Source organism: Capsicum annuum, chromosome 10 (genome assembly GCF_002878395.1).
Source record: "Capsicum annuum cultivar UCD-10X-F1 chromosome 10, UCD10Xv1.1, whole genome shotgun sequence".
NCBI lineage: Eukaryota > Viridiplantae > Streptophyta > Magnoliopsida > Solanales > Solanaceae > Capsicum > Capsicum annuum.
Genome location: NC_061120.1, coordinates 207,385,645 through 207,403,203, shown reverse-complemented (window position 1 = coordinate 207,403,203; position 17,559 = coordinate 207,385,645). Strand labels below are relative to the sequence as shown.

Here is a 17,559-nt window from a genome sequence, read left to right as displayed (position 1 = left end):
CAAATCCTATGATAAGATGGATCTATTTGATGTTTATGTTGTGGAAGATTTACCTCAACAACCAAGTGACAACTTGTGAGTAATGAATATGCATATTAATTGTATATATACATAGATATTATTTTTATAGAACAGATTCTTACTTCTTTATATATGTATTTGTAGGGATTGTGGTTAATATATGGTGATATGTGCTGAGTGTCTTACTTTTGGTGATCTTGTTTCACACGTTGATTTTGATCCAGATCTGATTTATACGAGATATGCTTTGATTTTGTGGGATTATGGTATGAAGAAAGAAAAAGAGAAGGCACAAAGTGATGATGAAGCACCAATGAGACCTCCTCGTGAATTTGGTATAACAAAAGACATTGAAGTGCATGAAATTTGATGTATATTTTATTTTGCTGTAGTTTACAGCATTTAACATTAGCTGGAGAAAAACTTTGTTGAATACTCCTTATTTTCCATCAACAACTCTTAAAGTTCAAAGAAACTATGCTATTGTTTCCTTGGTGTTATATTACAGTTTGTTCTACATATATATTTATGTTCTACATATTCATTTACGTTTAATGTTCTACATATTTATTTATTTATAGTTAATGTGTAACTTTAATATTCTACATATCGATTTAATTTTCGTATTTATTTATGAATAATTTATATCTTCATTCCTTTATATATGTATTTATGTAACACATATGCATATGTATTTATGCGTATTGAATATGTATATATTAATAGCACATATGTATTTATGCTTAATGAATATGTATATATGTATTTAAGCAGATTTACATATGTATATATGTAACTAAGCAGGTATGCATATGTATATATGTATTTATGCATATGTATTTTTACGCATATTGAATATGTATATATTAATAATGCATATGTATTTATGCCTAATAAATACACACACACACGCACACACACATATATATATAAGCATAAGCAGCTATACATATGTATATATGCTATTTAGCACATATGCATAAGTTATAGATATATGCATGTATTTAAGAATTTTTTTTTACCAGTTTGGATATATATTTTCAGTTATAGATATATGTAGTTAAATTTGTTTGAATATATATTTATATGGATACGATAAAATTCATGTAATTTTTTGTTTAAATATAAATGATTTTTACCATTTATATGTATATATTTAAGTGGATATGACTATGTATTTATGAATAATGCATTCTTATGTACTAATTTTTTTTTTACAAAAATACATTTAATGTTTTATTTACGTAATACATATTTCTTTACATGTATTTTTTATTTTGATTTACCATTTACATAAAAGTATGTTAAGTTATTATTAATTTTTATACATGTTCATAGGTACTTAAAAGAGTCTAATATGTATTTTTCAAATTTAAGTATGTGTAGATTGAAGCATGTCAAGTATAATATCACCAATTTAGCTATAACAACTTCAATAACATCAAATATGTTTATCAAAATTGAAAATCATATATATTTTGCTCAATGAAAAAAATCAGCAATTGTTTATTGACTAAATAAAATAATCGACTTATTATTTGTTGTATTTTCTACATGAAAACCTATTGTGACCTTTTAATCTACGTGAACTACAACAATTTTTGCTTTTCTTTTCAAACATATCTCGTCCAAATTTTCCACGGTCCTTCTTTGGAGGTCTTCCAGGGGAGCGCTTGTATTTCTGGGGCAGAACTACCTCATCCATAATTTTCTTCGGAATCACCCAGTCATTTTTGTGTGGTAGAGGAGAAACTGGAAGATCATATGTTTTCAAGACGGTTTTTGCCTTGTATAGATCAGAGCAATATGGTCCCTTCTTGAAATTCTTGCTATCAAGAACTGCACAAGCATGAATACACGGTATCTCATCCAACTGAAATGCATTACAAGAGCATTTTTTTTCCTTAAGACAAACAATAAAATATTTATCCTTGTCGTGGATTGTATAAATATACTCTGATGCAGGTATAACCTGAAATTATTAAAACAAAACTAATTAGTAAGATAAAAATCATTTTGAAAGTTATAATATATACATTTGGTATATGAATTTTTTTATCTCAGCATATGTATATTGCAAGCCTGCAAAATGCATATTTCTGTCATGCACATGTATTTTTATTACAGAATATATTTTCTTTAATTTATTATTTGAAAACAGACATATAATTCATACAATAATTAAAAATACTATTACATATAAAACATAATTACAAAAATTTCATCATACCTTCATACGTGTACATTCCGCTTCATTCTGTTGAAGAATTTCTTGAAATTTACCAACAAGATCCTTAAAAGTATACAGCGCCTCCTGTCTGTTTTCACAGTTCCATCTACCAAACATCAATCTAACTTCCTCTAGAAAATCATATATTGGTAGTTCTCTAGCTGATACTAGCGCAACATTAATGGACTCAACAATGTTTGATGTCAAAGTCCATCCTCTAAGAACGGATGCATACAATCTAGCCCACTTATCATAACCGGTCAATTCCAAGTAATTCTTTACTCTAGCATCAACTGCCTCCACTTTCTTCATTAACTTGTGAAATTCAGTCTTTGAATATGATTTTGCCATGGTATAAAAGACATCTGATAATGCATTATGTAATTTATGAATTTTTTTTTCACATTTCCCCATAGATGCCACATACATGCATGATGTGACACATCATTGTAAATGTCACTGATAGCTTTTATGATGCTTGCATTACGATCAGAAACGACACACATATCTTTTCTTTCACCGTATGCTTCCTTCAGATTCTCGAAGAACCAACTCCAAGATGCATCATTTTCAGAATCAAGTACACCATAGGCCAAAGGAAATATATGTCCTGCATGTTGAAAAAAAAAACATTCATTATTTTTTAAACATATAATAATGCACATATATATTATAAATACATACATACACCTGAAAATATATTTCAAGTCAAATACTTAACTTCCAGTGCACACATATAACTACTGCATATGTATATATTAAATACAAATAGCTGGAACCATATATACCTACCACTGATCACATAAACATAATATATATATATATATATATATATTATAAATGCATACAGCTGGAAACATATTTGAAGTCAAACACTTATCTAATATATCTTACCAGCTCCATCTATGGTACATGCAGCTACGAAAGTGCCATTATAAAGTCCCCTGAGATGACTGGCATCAAGAACTATGACAGGTCTATAATGATCAAACCCTTGGATGAATGCAATTAGTGCTACAAATATATATAAAAACTCATTGTCTGCATTCTTTTCATTCTTATATGTGAACTTTGATAACTAGTGTTCATCACATGTATGTATGCAAGTAGTTTTCTGTATGATGCTGATGGTTTTCCCCTTAACTCTTCAAGTTCTATTTCCTTAGCTCGCCAACACATAATATATGTTAAATCCATACCTATGTCTTCCTTTCAGTCACTTTTGATTTCAGATGGATTGTATTTCCGCTCGTGGCATTTTAACTTTGATTTGACTATACCACCGATCAACTTACTATTAGCATACAGTTTAGGATAAATCTTATCTTTGATCAGACAGGTATGTTCTGCAAAAAAATTCTCTTACATAAAACAATGTAGATTCGCCGATAGTAGATGCATGAAATAAAAATTCATAATTTCTGGATCTGCACAACAGTGTATAACTGCAAACATAAAAAAATATAAGCTCATATACAATTAACAAACATTGAAAAAAAATGTAGAATAAACTTACCAAGTTTTACTAGATCTTACAGATAGTGATTACAACTTCTCTCGAATTGTATAATCCTGCATCACCGATTTTAATACACTTTTTGAGATACAAACTTGGTCAACCTCAATATTTTTGTGATGTGGGTCCGAGATAATAACTCTACTTGTATCCATTTCAAAAACATCCAAACATTCTTATGAAGCAGGAACAATTAATGCTTTTTCAGTACTTGTATTTACGACGTTACTCGTAGTGACAGACATGTTCATAGTTTGGGCATTACACAACGATGAACATACCAATTTGCTGAAAGTATCCTTTTCAGAAACACTTACATACAAAGGAAAAATACTCAAATCCTTCAACTCTTTTTTATGCATAATATAGACCTTCTGTCACGATTCGAACTAGGGCCTGGCTGTGCCGGACATCCCGAACCATGAAGGCCCGGGCGTCCTACTCTATCTGGTAATCATGCACAATATTCATATAATAAAAGAAGATGCAAAATATGATCTGATACGGAAACATGGTCATACTCTGGATTTAGTTAAACAATAAGGAATGAAATCCAAAATCAACTAAACAACATCTGGAACAGTCTACGAAATCTCTACTACATGAAAATCTGACATCGATCTGAAAACTGGGACAAGGCCCCCAGTAGACCAAACAAACGAAATAACATAATCTAAAATAACAGGCCTTCTGAAATAAAGAAGGCTCACCACTGAACGGATCACTTCTCTCTGGAATACTCTACTGATTAGCTGGACCCTTGGACTAAGCCTCCGAACCTGGGAGGTAGGGGGTCACTACAGATGTATTGGAATGCAGACCAGATCAAAAATACTAGTTTATATTCAATATATATGAGAGCAATTTAAAATAGTTCATAAACATATCAGATAGTAAAAAATCTCATGGGCATTTTTGAAAGACTCTGTAAAATCATCTAAACTCTGAGACACTCTTAGTTTTACTTCTACGTTAGGTGGTATACCCTACAACTCTAAAATTCTATGGGCTACATGGAATCTGCCATTGACTCGGCGGGGAAGCCTCTAACCGAAGTGTGCCGCAAGGGTTGGAGTCTCTGACTTTGCTGCGCCACACGGCTGTCACCAACGTCAAGGGTTATGACTCTAAATTATAAGCAACTCCCCCTATCCTTCTCAAAATCTAGTATGTCCCTATATAGCGAGGACTGAGCTTTCCTCTTTTCCCGAAACACATGACTCCCTTCATAGGAGAAACTTTGAGAAACACCCAATCACCAACCTCAAACTCTAAGTCCCTTCTCCTAACATCGGCGTAGGACTTTTGTCGACTCTGGGCTGTCTTAAGTTGTTCTCTAATAATTTTCATGTCTTTCATTTCCTGATGAAAAAGATCAGGCCCAAACAACCGAGTCTCACCCACTTCATACCACCCTGTTGGGCGACCTATATCTTCTCCCATACAATGCCTCAAAAGGAGTCATCTTAATACTGGCATGGTAACTGTTATTATATACAAACTCTATCAATGGAAAGTGATCCACCCAACTCTCCTTGAATTTAATTATGCAGGCCTTTAATATATCCTTAAGAGTCTGAATGGTGCGCTCAGCTTGCCCATCAGTATGAGGGTGAAATACAGTACTTAGGTTCATTTGGGTACCTAAACCCCTCTGAAAATACCTCCAAAAATGCGAAGAGAATTGCGTACCTTAGTCAGATATGATGGATACAGGTGCTCCATGCAAATGGACTATCTTCTCAATGTATTGCTTGGCATAGTCATCTCCCGAATAGTTAGTTCTGATGGGCAGAATGTGGGCTGACTTGGTCAGTCGATCAACAATCACCCAAATTGAATCATACTGGCTTCGGGACCTCGAAAGTCCCGTGATGAAGTCCATATTAATTATCTCCCATTTCCACAAAGGCAAGGCTATCTCCTGGGAAGTACCACCTGGCCTCACATGCTCTACTTTCACTTGTTGATAATTTAAACACTTGGCAACAAAATTAGCCACATCACGCTTCATATTATTCCACCAGTGATAGCTTTCAAATCATGATACATCTTGGTAGATCCTGGGTGAACAACATACCTCGAAGTGTGAGCTTCATCAAGGATCCTCTTTCGTAACCCATCTACATCTAGCATACATAGTGTGCCCTGATATTTTAAAACTCCATCACCACCAATTTTAAAAGACATTACCTTCTGTTGACCCACATCTTTCTTGATCTACATCAAGATGGGATCTTCAACCTGCTTCTCTTTAACTTTAGTACAAAGGGAAGACTTAGCTACCTCATGAACAACCACTCTTCCATCTTCGGAATCCAAGAGTCGCACTTCTAGATTTGCAAGTCGGTGAATATCCTTCACCATCTCCCTTTTTCCCTTTTCAACATATGAAAGAATGCCCATAGATAACCTACTGAGGGCGTCGGCTACCATATTTGCCTTGCTCGGATGGTAGTGCAGGCTCATGTCATAATCTTTTAAAAGTTCCAACCAACGCCATTGCCTGAGGTTCAATTCTTTCTGTGAGAAAACATACTGCATATTCTTGTAGTCAGTAAATATATATCAACATGTACCCCATAGAGATAATGCCGCCAGATTTTGAGCGAAAACACCACAACCGCAAACTCCAAGTCATGGGTGGGGTAAATTTGGTCATGCACTTTTAACTGCCTAGAGGCATAAGCCACCACTTTACCATGATGCATAAGTACACACCCAAGTCCCACACGGGATGCGCCACTGTACACAACTTATCTTTTACCCCACTTATCTTTTAACTTCTCAAAACTATTCTCACAAGAGTCAGACCATACGAACTTCACCTTTTTCTGAGTCAACTTAGTAAGTGGTGCAGTTATGGAAGAAAAACTCTCTACAAATCTTCTGTAATACCCTGCCAAACCCAAAAAGCTCTGAATATCGGTTGGAGTCGTGGGTCTGGCCCATTTTCTCACTGCCTCAATCTTCTGGGGATCAACCTTAATCCTGCCACTAGACACGATATGCCCCAAGAAAGCAATAGCATTAAGATAGAATTCGCACTTGGGAAATTTCGCATACAACTCATGATCTTTGAGAGTCTGAAGGATGATTCAGAGATGATTGGCACGGTCCTCCTTACCCTTAGAATAAATCAGAATATCATCAATGAAGACTATAACAAACAAATCTAAAAACTGACGGAACACCCTATTCATAAGGTCCATGAAAGCCGCAGGGGCGTTAGTCAACCCAAAGGACAACTAAGAATTCATAATGACCATATCGGGTTCAGAGAGCTATTTTGGGAATATCTGACTCTCTAACCTTCAACTGATGGTATCCCAAATGAAGGTCTTTCTTTGAAAAATATTTAGCACCCTAAAACTGGTCAAAAAGATCATCAATCCTAGGAAGAGGATATTTATTTTTAATCGTAACCTTATTCAACTGGCGGTGATCTATGCACATACGAAGGGAACCATATTTCTTTCGCACGAAGAGTACAGGTGCACCCCAGGGAGAAACACTAGGACGGATAAAACCTTTATCTAGAAGATCAGCTAGCTGCTCTTTTAACTTTTCCAACTCTGTAGGAGCCATTCTATATGGAGGAATAGAGATGGGACGAGTATCTGGCAACAAATCAATACCAAAATCTATCTCCCTATCAGGTGGTATTCCTGGGAGATTATCTGGAAAAACTTCTGGGAATTCATTTACCACATGGACGGACTGAAGAGAAGAGCTTTCGGTATTCAAATATTTAACCCGAATAAGATAATACAAACAACCTTCAGAAATGAGTTTACGGGCTCTGAGACAAGAGATGAACTTCCTTCTAGGTGATAAAGAATGTCCCTCCCATTCTATTACTGGTTCATTTGGGAAAGAGAAAGTAACCTTTTGGGTTCTACAATTTAGCGTGGCATAACACGAATGAAGCCAATCTATCCCTAAGATAGCATCAAAATTAACCATGCCTAAGTCTACGAGGTCTGCCGTAGTATCCCACCCTCAAAAAGTCACTACACAATTTCTATACACCTTCCTAGCCACAACAAAGTCTCCTACTAGAGTGGAAACAGAAAAAGGTTCAGCAATTACATCGGGCTCAAACCTAAAACCAACAGCCACATAAGAGGTCACGTAAGACAGGGTAGACTCGAGATCAAGTAACACATAAATATCATGGGAAAATATTTGCAATGTACCAGTAACTACATCCGGTGAGGCTTCTGCCTCTTGGCGGTTGGTCAAGGCGTACAACCGGTTGTGGCCATTTTCGGCGGCTGAAGTGGCACCCTTCTGAGGTGGTGGTGGTACAGAAAAATTAACCTGTGACTTGGCTCCACTAATATTACCCTTTGCTGCCGAACATTCTCTCTGGATATGGCCTGGCTGGCCGCACGAATAAGACACCATAGTGCCAAACTGACATCTCCCTGGATGATTCCCCCCACATTTCTCACAGCGCTGGTATGTCTGAAAGGTCTGAGATACACTTCCTTGAGACTGTGAACCCTGTATTCTAGTCCTCTGCCTATACTAAAAATCCTGAGTGCGCTGTCTAGCTGGGGGTCTGGTCACCCGAGCACTAGCTGCAAATTGCGCATTACCCCAATTCTTCTTCTTCTGCTATTTGTTACCCTAATTCCCACTCTGCTGGTGACTGTAGCTCTGGTCTGCTATTTTGGCTCTCTTTGCCTGTCTTTCCTTCTCTCTTGATTCAATAATTTTCTTTTTTTTTTCCTCAACTTGCTGCATGTGGACTGATAGTCTGGCAAATCCATGTCCTGGTTTAACATTGCTCCCTAACATTCAAGCGCTAAGTCATCTGAAAGGCCGGATACAAATTTCCTCATTCGGGCTCTCATTTTACTGGTCATCTCTGGAGCATAACGGGCTAGTTGGTTGAACCTCAGAGTGTACTATTGGACACTCATCTTACCCTGCTTTAGATTCATAAACTCTTTGGCTTTGGCCTCCCTCTGCTCGAGAGAAAAGAATCGATCAATGAAGGCTTCCATAAACTCGGCCTAAACATGCTCACTCTTTGAATCTTCCCACTCGTTATACCATTGGTTCGCTACATCCTTGAGCTGGTAAGCCGCTAACTTAACCCCCTCTATCTCATCTATATGCATCACCTTAAAGATCTTCTCCATCTCATCCACAAACTCCTGTGGATCCTCTTCTACTTTGGTACCAGTAAACTTGGGCGGGTTCATCCTCATGAACTAGCCCACTCTTGTATCCTCAGACATAACAGATGCAGACCCAATATCTTCTGACCGCTGAGTTTTTATGGCTACCAATTGGGTAAGCATGTAAATAGACTGTCTGAATTCTGTATTAGGTACCTCTCTCTTGAGAGGCTGAGTGCGGTTAGTCCCCGTTCGGGGAGCTCTAGGTGCCCTAAGTAGGCTGTTCTAAGTAGGTGGGTCTCTTAGAGTAGCATCAATCTCTGGAGTCTGAGCTCTATTTCGGGTCCTCATCCCATGAGTGAGACGGACCTCATCTGTCTGTGCACTCTGATCGATAGTACGACGGGGAGGCATAATTATTTTTCTGAAACACAAGAGATCATTGATTAGGGGACAACTTAGACTCTGAATCACAAACTAAACCACAAAGAAGAGAAACATTCCTAAATGCCTAGTAGCCCCTTGCTTATAAGTGTGGCGCACTACACACCCATAAATAAGATTCTACCCGATGCGATTTCGCAAACACCCTGGGACCATGAACCATACTCTGATACTAAGTTTGTCATGACCCGAAATAGGGCCTGACCGTGACGAACATCCTGAACCATGAAGGCCCGGGCATCCTACTCTATCTGGTAATCATACACAACACTCATATAATAAAAGAAGATGCGAAATATAATCTGATACGGAAATATGGTCATACTCTGGATTTAGTTTAACAATAAGGAATGAAACCCAAAATCAACTAAACAATATCTGGAATAGTCTACAAAATCTCTACTACATGAAAATCTGACAACTATCTGAAAACTGGGACAAGGTCCCCCAGTAGACCAAACTAACGGAATAACATAATTTGAAATAACAAGCCTTCTAGAACAAAGAAGGCTCACTTCTCTCTGGAATACTCTACTGATTAGCCGGACCGTTGGACTGAGCCTCCGAACCTGGGAGGTAGGTGGTCAATACAGATGTACTGGTACGTAGAGTAGATCCAAAATACTAGTTTATATTCAGCATATATGAGAGCAAGTTAAAATAGTCCATAAACATATCAGAAAGTAAGAAATCTCATGGGCATTTTCTAAAGACTCTGTAAAATCATGTGAACTCTGAAACACTCTTAGTTTTACTTCTGTGCTAGGTGGTATACCCTACAACTCTATAATTCCATGGGCTATATGGTATCCGCCATTGACTCGGCGGGGAAGCGTCCAACCTAAGTGTTCCGCAAGGGTTGGAGTCTCTGACTCTGCTACGCCTCACGCTTATCGCCAGCGTAAAAATAAGAGTTACTTGAACTCAAACCTTCTTTGGGTAACCACCTAACCCTCTTTAAGCCCAGTTTTAACTCTTCAAAACATGCATTCTCTGAAAATATACTCTGTTATGGCATACATACTCATGACATCGTCATACCATTGACTTGCAAGTCACCTCTCTGAGCCATTATTAGCATATTACAATCTCTATTTTCAAAACATAAATTCGGGACCACCATATCAATAAATTATTTCAAAGAACTCTTTCTCTAAAACTCATGTAAACACATGTATGCAACTCTCTTTGTCAAACTTTCAATGATGCAAGGTGGTCATGTCAAATCTCTTAATCTCGTGCAAATCTTTCTCTTTTAACAAAATATATTTACATCAAGAAACTCCCTCTCTTAAATCTCTAAATCATGCTCAAAATGCTACGGTATTTGAGTAAACAAATTTCAAGCCATAAATCATACATTTCAAATCCTTCACATTAAGATCACAAACTTAAAGTCATCACAAGAGAGGGATTTCATAAGTTGTGCTCTCAAACAAACTTAAATCTAAATTTTCATACATATACATATACATGTAAATCAATTTAAGGGGGAAAGGCCAAAAGACCAAATCAACAATACAATTAAACATTCGTAATGTATAATAAATCATGTATTTCAAAAACCCCTTTGTAAATTCATGCTTGATAATCTTTAAATCATGTTTAAGTGTTTACAAGCCCATGTAGTTTTTAGGATAAACCCCACGTACCTTAATTTAGAAATTTGATGGATGATTCTTGAAGCCTACGATTTGGGGATTTCAAATCTTCAATCAATCTTGAAAACCCACGGTTAAATCTTGAGTTATTTGGGTTTTCTTATTTGAAACCTTAAGGAGTGTTCTTGATGGTTTTTGATGAAAATATCAATAATGAGGTCATTTGGGATTAAATACCGTGTTTAGGTTGATAAGGGGGTGGAAAATATCCAATATACCCTTAATGAGATGGACTAAAAATATAACTGGGAGCGCGATTTCATGGGCTACCGCGACGCGCCACAATCGTGGTGGCTCACTGAAAATTGACAAGTGGGATTCTTAAGGTCACCACGACGCAGAGCCATCGCGTTGTCCCACTGGTTGGGATCTGAAACTTCAGCGTGACGTGCCACAATCGCGCTATACTACTGGAATTTGACAATTTCTAAATAGGCCCTCTCCGCGATGCGCCAAGCACCAAAATGACGGTGATTTATGACTAGAACTTAAATTAGCCATAACTTCTTACCCGGGTATCGGATTTGGGCGAATCTTATATTGACGGAAAGCTCATTCAATTTCCCACATGATAAAAAGTCAAAATTAGGAAAATTATATATGGTTTAAACTTTACTCACTTTGAAAGTCAAAAATGAGACGAAGCTTCTTTGACACAATTTTAGTCATTTAACTCTATGAGCATAATACCATGAACTAACGCATGAACGGTTTTTGTGGGGTGTTACACCTTCAAACCCATGTCATTACGTATACGTATTTGCCCTGCACTATCTGTTAATTGATATTCGATTTGAATGCATTTGCAGTTCAAATCAACATCAATGTGAGAAGCCAGTAGTGTGTACAATTGGTTATATGTAGTGTTTATGCTCAACAATATCATATCACTGGTGTAATCTTCCTATTGTTGTTCATATGTCCATCTACCAGAATGTTTGATAAGAACAACTATGCTTCCCATTGTCAATCTACATAAATTACAAAATAAGTAGAATATAATTAAATCTGAAATACGTATTATAACAACAACTAATTAGTTTATATAAAATTTCAAAACGGATTCAAAACAAAAAAAAAATTAGTCAAACACTAGTTATTCTAAACTAAAATTCAAATTTAATGATTAAAAATTTCATCTCAAATTTAGATTAACAGAACAATACGGGCAAAATTTGAAGTCGAAAAAAAAATTCCAAAACAAGTATTTTTCGAAAACTGAGAAAATTAATATACGATCTTAATTTTTTTCAAACCTTTGACTGCTGCTAAAATTTGTTACAATTTTTTCAACAAATTTCGCACTATATTTTAGTAAAACCACAACACAATTAAGTTGTTGATAAATACCTGTAATTGCACCGTTGTATTTTTAATTTTTTCTTCAAAATATTAGTCGATCAGCATAACAAAAAAACTTGAAGGAAAAAGTTTATGAATTTGAATCTTTATTTTGGATTTGAATTGAGAAGCTGACTATGAAAAATATTTTTGGATTTGAATTTGAAGCTGTATTTTAACGGTTGTGGTCTCAAAAGTGTTGTAAAAGGCTAAAAAATCTGTCAAATTAAATGTTCCTTAAATTAAGAAAACGCTTTCCTTATTAAACTGAAACAGAATGGACTTAAATTAAGAATAAATTTTTTAATTATATATATATTTAACTAGCAATATTTTGTTCAAATATAAAATATATATTGTTATTATTTTTTATAATTTCGAAGAATTGCTATAAAACTTAACTCTGTAGTTGGTATTTATCAAATTTCCCCTTCAACAAACACCATCGTACAAGGCAACACTATCACAACTCAACAATGCCAGCATAGTCGAAAAAACACCATCAATAATCTTCAGACCTACGGACAAGTACAAATTCGTTGGGTCATCTCCTTTTCCCTCTCTGTTTTACCTCCATCAACATCACATACGCCCCGTCACTTTGTTTGCAAGCCCGTGGCTCTGCAAATTCAGGGAATAGATGGGAAGATTTGTGTATCCATCAGTTTCAATGTGTTTTCGCCTTTGATTTGATGGCTATGAAGCTTAAATCGACGGGTCTAAGCCTCTCTACCTCAAAACCATCACTTTTTCAAATTCAAATTTTGATATTTATTATAAGCTTCTACAAGGAGTTGTTACCCATCCGGTTCCTCTATAAAAGAGGGTTTAAGTGTTAGAAATTTATTTTTAAGTCCCATACTGTTTCATTCCGTAAGTTTCTTGCTCTATTTTTAGTTTCTTATTACCCTTCCTTCCGACTCTTATTGCTTTTCATCGTTCTCATTTGAAGTTCGAGTTCGAATCTCCAATGGGTAAGCCCTGGTTTGTTGCTCCATACAAGGTAAATTCTATCCCATCTAATTATATTGTACTTAGTTTTCGCGATTCTTTGATCGTTTGGGTTTGATTGATTGATTGTAGATATGAATGTGAAATAAAATGGTGTGCAGACGCTTGAGTTTGTTCACATTAAGCAGTGTGTTTGTAAAGTGTATATAATTTGTAATCCAGCTTGAATAAAACTTAGGAAGTTTGAGTTTTCCAAATGAAATTGCGTGTTCGTCTCATTGTCTGGAAACGTGAACTAGAAACCACACAGTTTTTTCTCGCATTGTTTGATTGCACATATATTTTTTTGATTTCGCATACTATTCGCAATCTTGAACTAACCTGAAAAAAATCCGTAAAGCTGTAAGTTCTTCCGATTTATACAACGGACTGTTTGAGGTCGTTTGATGTCGGTTTGGTAGTTATTTTAATATGGTAATGGTGTACTGTGTATGTGTATAGGTCGTGAACCTATGTCACTCATATATATCTATAGATAGACAAATATCCACCCTCTATTTCAACCATGTAAAAATGAATATCATATATGAAATTTAGAACATGAACTCTTTTCAATTTGTCATGGATATCTCTTTGGATTAGTATATTGTTTAGGTTTGCGATTTAGATAATATCTTCATTTAAGCTTTATGAAATAAATTGGTGACTGAAGGTGAAATATGGTTGATTTATTAGTCTAAGTTTAGTGTAGGCAAAGAGTAAACTGGAACTAGGATGTTGTGTTCCGGGTTAAAGTTACCGCTTCCATTTATTGGTAAAATCATGTTGGTTGTAAGTTCTTATTGGTTGTGTACTTATTTTTTACGATTCTTGAAATGATACAAGGGAGGTAGTGCCATGACATGGTATGTCTGTATCATATGTGCTAATCAATTTGGATCATGATTATATACAGAAAGACAAATAGGCAAGTTCTTGTTTTGGATTTTTAAGGCCTCTCAAATCTATGATTTTTGGATATCTTAGATATTTCTCTGACTTGTTACGGACAGTTGCAGTAGACTACAGAAATATTAGATTATTGCTATACAGGGTGCTTCCTTTGAATCTCCTTTAAGATATGACCTAAAGATTATCTATGCAAATTGTCTTGAGACAATAAACTTATTTTACTGATGAATTTCACTACTTTTTTTTGAATAAAATTCACAGAATTATATGTACGTAATGCTTGTTTTTTTTTTTTCCTATTTTATCTCGTCCAAAAGTTTGAATTCTTTAGGTAGGGAAGACCGATTCTCCGACATTTTGGACTATTTTCATTGTTTCTCAGATTTCGATGAATTTGTTGTTTGCTTTTCTCTTCTTTCTCTTAAGAAAAATTGTTTGTGTTGTTGATTTGGTTCATAAAATTGAATACAGAGTGACATGTATTTGACCGCATTTTTTTTTGAAAAGTTCTCTGGTTTACTTTTTTTTAGAAGTAAGTTGCAGAGGACGCTCTGTTCTCCGATCTCTAAAATATATTTCAGATCCAAGTTATTTTCTTTTGCAGATTTTGCTGTCGTCACACTTTTAGATGAGATATATGTAGCGTTGATATTTATCTGATTTTTTTTCTTTCTCTAAATTTGTTTGTGATACAGTAGCTGCTATCAAGATTTCTGAAAATGAGAGAAAACATCTTTGCTGACCGGTTACTTCATCTTTGTCTGTATCAATATGGTAATGAGTGCGGTAGTTTTCTATTTGATCAACAGGCAGTCAAGTTCTCCAGTTAATTGTCTTTATTGTAGAAAATGAAACATATGAATTTGTGAAACTAATAGTTATCTTAAAAGTGAGTCTTGTATCTTATTTCTTTCCTTCCTCTCTATCAATCTTCCATGATATATGAATGAAATCATGAATATGCATATTCAAAGAAATAATTTTATAGAACTCATTTGCTATTTAGGTCACAATTTTTTTAGCAGATATCATGTTTGTCAAGATTTGTTATTACTTAAAATATACCTAGATAGAATTATTGTGGATTCTCTGTAATGAGAGGAAAAGACTATGTTTAATCATTTTTCTATTCCTTTCAACCAAACTTGCTCGCAATCATGCATTAGTTTCATCGTCTCGTTCCTTTAATTTCAGCAGTAGATATATGCATGTGGTAACTTTCCTTTGGACAAGTTTTTTGTCTGAATATGTAGCCTAGAACAATTTGATGTACGTCTATCATTGAGATGCCTATTTGCTGGATAGTAATATCCCATTTGAGAACACTCTTTGGTGCAAAATATGATCTGCAATCAACACATCAAATAAACATGAAATGGAGGGTATTTGTTTGGTTTGAATATCTTGCCTTCACATTGAGTTTACTGTGTTTATCGTCTACTTTCTTTTTGTCATTATCAAATTGTATGCCTTTTCTAATTATTTCGATTTCTTTTCTTATTTTTTTCATGTACACTCGGAAGCACGTTTGGGGTTTCATGGCTCGACCCCATCTCCGTTCAAATCAAAGAAGCGAATAAATATCGCATTACATATCTCCGTCTAGTAGTCTAGTGCTTCTTTCCCTCTTTTCAAGTTTTATTCTTCTTTATAGACACTCATTATTTTTGTTTAATATTTCGCACAGTATTATTTGGAATTTTGTATTTTGTATGTCTTATTTGGATTAATGTGAACCTGATGTGCTAGTGAATTCATTTGTTCCCTTTTCACCCCTCTTAGATTTTAAACATAACATAATCACTAGGCCTTGGTATATAATTTATATCATTAAAGCTTAAAATTTGATAGGTTAAAACATAGCTTTTAGAATAATGGACTTTTCTTTAGAATCAAATTTAGTTCTTAGTAGGTGCTAATGACTTTAACTTAGTCGAATCCTTTCAGAACTTGACTTTATTTAATTTAATATAATTTTTAGTACTTTTTATATTATTTTTAACATTATTTCAAGTTTATTTTTGTAGTTTCTCAAAGCAAATGAGTCCCAACTTTTTTAGTTACTACAAATGATCCTCTTTAAATCACGAATACCAATATTTTCTTTTTCTAAGTTAAAGTTTGCCCACCAATTTTAAAGTTCGAAAAGTTTTTTTTCAAAACCTCGATTTGACCCATATTAAAGGGGTATGACAGCTTGGGGACTTCACTGGGAATTTACGTTCTTAATCATAACAAACTTAGGTTAATAATTATGTTTCTTATATTGTTATTTATTTTGCCCTATTTGTCTTGATTTATCATGTTTGTGTGACATAAATTAATTATTTGTTATAAATTATTTATTTGTTTATCGCTTTGTATAAATTAGCATTCCGTTCATATTTTTACTACTTTGAAAAACTAACACTCACACACATTGTACACGCGGATTGTACATTGTACTTTCCCAAAAGTCTTTCGAATCACCTTACTTTAGAGGATCGGCACATACGTGGAGTGAGCGGGAGTTTTACTATCGTGGGACCACGTGCCTTCTCATATAATAAATTCAAGTCCACGTCTATCCAAATCTTACAAAACTTAAGATAGAGCTTTACATCCTTGATTTAGGCCATGCATGCATAAATCTTAGGTGGCTTGACCCATGGTGTCATTCCACGAATAGGAGAACACCTTTTATGTCAAATGGGTTTCACAACCCAATGACGATCCTCATATTCTGTGCAGAGATAATGATAAATTGATTCAAGTCAAAATTTGACCAAAATTGACTTTGAAAAATTCTAGCTCCAAACTCGAGTAATGTCATTAATTAAAGTTTGGACCAATTTATTGAAATTTCGATTAATGTTTGGCGCTTAGGCCTACCTCCGGCATAAAGGAGTCACCCACATATTAGGAACGCGTTATTTTTACCACATCCGACCCCGCTAAGGAGTTGGTTTTAGAGAAAAATGAGTTTTTTCAATTAAAGTGACGTTTTGAAAAGGGATTATTTATTTTATAGAGCCGTCACTTGGAATTGAGTTTGGGTGTTCCAAGTCACCTTTTTGAATTCCTATTCAAAAGGAAATGACTCTTTATTTTTTGTCTTCAAACTAGAAATCCGGATAAGGAATTCTATTGACCGAGAGGAAAGTGTGAGGCACCCCTCGAGATCTGTGGTTCTAGCATAGTTTCTTTAATGACTTATGTCTGGCTTAAATTAGTCTTTTGGATATATAATATTTGTTGGCCTAAAAGTGACTTCTATCCTGTTTTTATTTATTTTTTGAATATATTTAAAACTGTATTGATGTGTGGCTTACC

At 35.0% G+C, this 17,559-nt stretch overlaps 1 long non-coding RNA gene and 1 pseudogene across 3 annotated transcripts; one reads left to right on the top strand and one right to left on the bottom strand.

Moving 5' to 3' along the window:
* LOC107843624 overlaps positions 1-17,559 on the bottom strand; it is a 67,195-nt pseudogene that overhangs the window by 11,909 nt on the left and 37,727 nt on the right.
* LOC107843626 lies at positions 12,772-16,000 on the top strand. Of its 3 annotated transcripts, XR_007045424.1 has the most exons (4): positions 12,772-13,218; positions 13,298-13,348; positions 14,943-15,021; positions 15,771-16,000. It is a non-coding gene; the product is annotated as an uncharacterized LOC107843626 (long non-coding RNA). The 3 variants fall into 3 exon arrangements; XR_007045423.1 differs by lacking the exon at positions 14,943-15,021; XR_007045422.1 differs by having other exon boundaries at positions 12,772-15,021.